Raw genomic sequence first — 5627 nt, 5'->3', positions numbered from 1 at the left:
AGTCCAAATACATAGACAAAATAAAAATACTGATTAAAGTATAAGATTATCATGTTCAAAACTTTGAATACTAGACCGCACAATGTCAACTCAATGTTTTTCATGCTCACATCTTCTAGTTCAATCATATGTTTTGAGAGCCATCTATAGATTTTTACTATCATTTTTCCAAAGTCATATATAGGTAATAAATTATGGATTAGTTAGCCAAAAATATCTTTAAAATACTCAGGTGCCGAAACATTAAAAAATTTCATGTGCATTAGTTTTATAGTAAGTAAACTTAAATAATTCCAGAAAGCTTCTTTTTTAAATAATAATTTACCAAAATAATTAGAACAAGTAAAATATTTTTAAAAAAATCTGAAAGAAAAACTCAGCATCCGCTTATATGTATAGGCATCAGTAAGAGAACATTATTTTCACCAAAGATTATATTAAAAAGATTTCCCCTTGTATTTTTTCTAAAATTCAGATTTTGATTATAGTTCACAATAAAGAAACAGGAAAAACTAATCCTAATATATTAAATTAAATTTTTATTGTATGATAAGAAGAGTTTTTTGTTTTTTTGTTTTTGTTTTTGTTTTGTTTTTTTTTACTTCATGGCTGCCTTTCTGAAGGATAACTCAAAGAACTGTATTTGATTTAAATTGACTTAAACTCAATGCAGTACAGAAAACTTATTTAAAGTTTGAGCAGTCAGTTAAGAGAGTTAAAAGTCAAGAGTTAAGACTACCTCTTGACAATGCAAGGACATTCAAAACCTAGCATCTACCAAAAATGATACTACTAATATTTTAGGTAGCCCTTTATCTTTTTTTTTTTTGGAGCTGGAGCCCTTCATCTTTATCAGATATGAATTTCATGAACAACCCAGAATATAGAGAAGGAGGTTGAACTTCCCAGCCACCCACTCCTTCAGGGGACAATAGTATTCATAGTGAAATTGCTCAAACTGTGGTGTCTGACATATTTCACTTAAGAAGGAGAGATCAATACCTGACTCCAAAAGGAGGAGGAGCAGAGGAAATACAAACAGCAGCAGTCCCAGACCCACCCCAAGAAGCCTGGAAAAACTCTTGACCAGGGGATTGAATCAAATACGGCTGGACAGGATGGAATAGCTCTATGACAAAGCTTGGCGAGCTTCCTTCAACTCCTCCTCTTCAGCAATCAAAAAGGCTTTTCCATATGCTTCAAGTTCCTTGAATCTGTATAGCCTCATTCTAACTTGAGCCTGGATGGACAGTCAAAGAGCATGTTGATGTCATCATCATCCACTGGGGTAGGGAGCAGACTGGCGCTGGGATTGAATACTAGTTCAGAGATGGTCAAGGGGTCTTCTTTCTCTCTACCTTCCTCTCATCTGGAGGATCAGCACACTGAACCCCCTTTACTGATAAGCTGGCAATTAGGGACTCAGATACATGCATGTTAGGCAATGGGGCACCCTCATCCATAGGAACTTCTTCCTGTTCAGTGGGGGAAGGAAGGAGGGGTTGCAAAGGTTCCATGTTAATGAGCTGTTTGTTCAGGGAGTGAAAGCTGCGACTCTGAGTAATGTTGACTCTGTGCACCTCAGGAGGATCCCACTGGGATTTGGAGCTTGCCTCTACAACTTCTTTAGAAACTTTACCATTATATCAAAATTTTCTTCCTTTAAGAATTATCTTGCTGATTGGCACAGTCTTGATCTGACTGGACTTTGTATACTTATAAAAGGCTTGGTTTTTTTACTCCACATTTCCATAAATTATTACAGGCAGCTAGTGCTGAATTATGGATGGTTAAAACAGTGTTTTTCTCTGTCTGAGAATCATCACATAAACTCATGTTCCTTCAAACTTCAATTTGAAGACATCTGAGCATTTTCTCAAATGTATACTTTTATTTCCCTGGAATAGAACAAAACCTGTAGCAGTGAATACTAAAAATGCGGTAGCACCTCTTGAATCCCTGCATAGATGAGTATTCACCCCATACGTTTCCAATGTGTGAGCTTTCAAGAGTATGTTGAATTCAGCCATCACTGGGTTCTGACCTCTGAGTTCATTGTTATGAATTTCCATGACTTTTCTTTATAACTTCTGTGACTTCTTGGGAATAATCTCAGGGTGATCATCCAGATAGTAATCTCCCAACTCAATTTGAACAAAAAATCACCCATATAAGGAGCATCAGAAAAGGAACACAGTGGTCGACCATGAAAAATATCTCTCTTAATATTTGTATATATAAAAGGTACCTTGCGAGCTCTTCTTTAATCTTCAAGTGTTCATGTAGGAAGAATTTCACTCTAAAACATCTGGTGATGGTGAGTGAGATTTCATTTGCTTGAAGATGGACTTGTTAAGCTCAAGCCACTGCCTTCGCTTCTCTGAATCCACATAGTGAATCAAAAGTAATCCTTCTCCAACAGGCCATCGTAGTTGAAGATGTATTCAATGAAAACTGTCCTTTCATTTCCCTTTGGATGTGTCAGGAGACCTCCGAGTTGTCCAACAGTCAAATAGTGCACTTTGTCTCCTAGTTGAGCATTTGATAATGAACCTCCAAAAGTGAATAATTTTCATAGTCCTTCTGCCTCTTGGTGCACAGTGACAGGAAGTGAACATAGACAGTAGCACACTGGATTCAGACATAGCAGGCACTGGGCTTGCTTGGCCCTGCTCCACGTGGACATCCACATGTTCTCAATACAGTTGCTGCTCTGGGTGCAGCTCTGCCAGGACGCAGCAGGAGTGGAGGGTGTCTGCAGTCACCAGCAGCAAGTGGTCTCTCTCTCTCTCTCTCTCTCTCTCTCTCTCTCTCTCTCTCTCTTTAAAAGAGAAAATTAATGTAGAATTAAAAGTAACTCCACTCCACCGGAACCTGAAGGAACAGACCTGATAAACAGTTCTCTGCACCCAAATCCCATGGGAGAGAGAGCTAAACTTTCAGAGAGGCAGACACACCTGGGAAACCAGAAGAGACTGCACTCTGCACACATTACTGATTCCAGAGGAAAACACCAAACGCCATCTGGAACCCTGGTACACTGAAGCTCCCGGAAACGGCGGCGCAGATCTTCCTGGTTGCTTCCGCCGCAGAGATCTTGTGGGCCGCACCCCGCGAGCAAAGTTGAGCCTCGGGACCACAGGTAAGACCAACTGTTCTGCTGCAAGAGACCTGCCTGGTGAACTAGGGACACACAGAGGCAGAATTCCTCTAGGACCGGGCACTTCCTGTGTTTACCGGCAGTCCCACACCTGCGGATCCCGGTCCGCAGCAGCTCTCTGCTCCCAGACCCCGTGGGAGAGACACCTCACCGCCTGGTCGGGTGGGCACTCCTGAGGTTGCAGAGCAGAAGAGACCACCAACACTGCCCACCTCTGCCCACATCCCTGGCCCAAGAGGAAACTGTATAAGGCCTCTGGTTTCTTGTGGGGGAGGGCCCAGGAGCGGCAGGACCCCTGCGCCTGAGAAATCACCGGAACCTGAAGGAACAGACCAGAAAAACAGTTCTCTGAACCCAAATCCCGTGGGAGGGAGAGCTAAAACTTCAGAGAGGCAGACACGCCTGGGAAACCAGAAGAGACTGCACTCTGCACACATTACTAATTCCAGAGGAAAACACCAAACGCCATCTGGAACCCTGGTGCACTGAAGCTCCCAGAAATGGCTGCGCAGATCTTCCTGGTTGCTGCCGCCGCAGAGAGCTCGTGGGCAGCATCCTACGAGCAAACTTGAGCCTCGGGACCACAGGTAAGACCTACATTTCTGCTGCAAGTGACCTGCCTGGTGAACTCAAGACACAGGCCCACAGGAACAGATGAAGACCTGTAGAGAGGAAAAACTACACGCCCGAAAGCAGAACACTCTGTCCCCATAACAGGCTGAAAGAAATCAGGAAAACAGGTCTACAGCACTCCTGACACACAGGCTTATAGGACAGTCTTGCCACTGTCAGAAATAGCAGAACAAAGTAACACTAGAGATAATCTGATGGCGAGAGGCAAGCGCAGGAACCCAAGCAACAGAAACCAAGACTACATGGCAACATCGGAGCCCAATTCTCGCATGAAAACAAACAGGGAATATCCAAACACACCAGAAAAGCAAGATCTAGATTCAAAATCATATTTGATCTTGATGCTGGAGGACTTCAAGAAAGACGTGAAGAACTCCCTTAGCGAAACACAGGAAAAGATTAATAAACAAGTATAAGCCTACAGAGAGGAATCGCAAAACTGCCTGAATGAATTCCAGGAAAACATAAATAAACAAGTAGAAACCCATAGAGAGGAGACACAAAAATCCCTGAAAGAATTCCAGGAAAACACAATCAAACAGTTGAAGGAATTAAATGGAAATAGAAGCAATCAAGAAAGAACACATGGAAACAACCCTGGATATAGAAAACCAAAAGAAGAGACAAGGAGCTGTAGTTAAAGCTTCACCAACAGAATACAAGAGATGAAAGACAGAATCTCAGGAGCAGAAGATTCCATAGAAATCATTGACTCAACTGTCAAAGATAATGTAAAGAGGAAAAAGCTACTGGTCCAAAACATACAGGAATTCCAGGACTCAATGAGAAGATCAAACCTAAGGATAATAGGTATAGAAGAGAGTGAAGACTCCCAGCTCAAAGGACCAGTAAATATCTTCAACAAAATCATAGAAGAAATCTTCCCTAACCTAAAAAAAGAGATACCGATAGGCATACAAGAAGCCTAGAGAACTCCAAATAGATTGGACCAGAAAAGAAACACCTCCCATCACATAATTGTCAAAACACCAAATGCACAAAATAAAGAAAAAATATTAAATGCAGTAAGGGAAAAAGGTCAAGTAACATATAACGGCAGACCTATCAGAATCACACCAGACTTTTTGCCAGAAACTATGAAGGCCAGAAGATCCTGGACAGATGTCATACAGACCCTAAGAGAACACAAATGCCAGCCCAGGTTACTGTATCCTGCAAAACTCTCAATTAACATAGATGGAGAAACCAAGATAATCCATGACAAAACCAAATTTACACAATATCTTTCTACAAATCCTGCACTACAAAGGATTTTAAATGGTAAAGCCCAACATAAGGAGGCAAGCTATACCCTAGAAGAAGCAAGAAACTAATCGCTTGGCAACAAAACAAAGAGAATGAAAGCACACAAACATAACCTCACATCCAAATATGAATATAACAGGAAGCAATAATCACTATTCCTTAATATTTCTCAACATCAATGGCCTCAACTCCCCAATAAAAAGACATAGATTACCAAACTGGATACGGAACGAGGACCCTGCATTCTGCTGCCTACAGGAAACACACCTCAGACACAAAGACAGACACTACCTCAGAGTTAAAGGCTGGAAAACAATTTTCCAAGCAAATGGTCGGAAGAAGCAAGCTGGAGTAGCCATTCTAATATCAAATAAAATCAATTTTCAACTAAAAGTCATCATAAAAGATAAGGAAGGACACTTCATATTCATCAAAGGAAAAATCCACCAAGATGAACTCTCAATCCTAAATATCTATGCCCCAAATACAAGGGCACCTACATATGTAAAAAAAAACCCTACTAAAGCTCAAAACACACATTGCACCTCACACAATAATAGTTGGAGTT

General features: G+C 41.2%; 1 pseudogene; it reads right to left on the bottom strand.

Moving 5' to 3' along the window:
• Window positions 1-865: 865 nt before the first annotated feature.
• On the bottom strand, window positions 866-2618 carry Frmd3-ps1 (FERM domain containing 3, pseudogene 1; annotated as a pseudogene).
• Window positions 2619-5627: the final 3009 nt, after the last annotated feature.

Source organism: Rattus norvegicus, chromosome 13, assembly GCF_021556685.1.
Source record: "Rattus norvegicus strain SHRSP/BbbUtx chromosome 13, alternate assembly SHRSP_T2T, whole genome shotgun sequence".
Lineage (NCBI taxonomy): Eukaryota > Metazoa > Chordata > Mammalia > Rodentia > Muridae > Rattus > Rattus norvegicus.
Note: the sequence above shows the minus strand (reverse complement) of the source record. Positions and strands in the feature narration are given on the sequence as shown.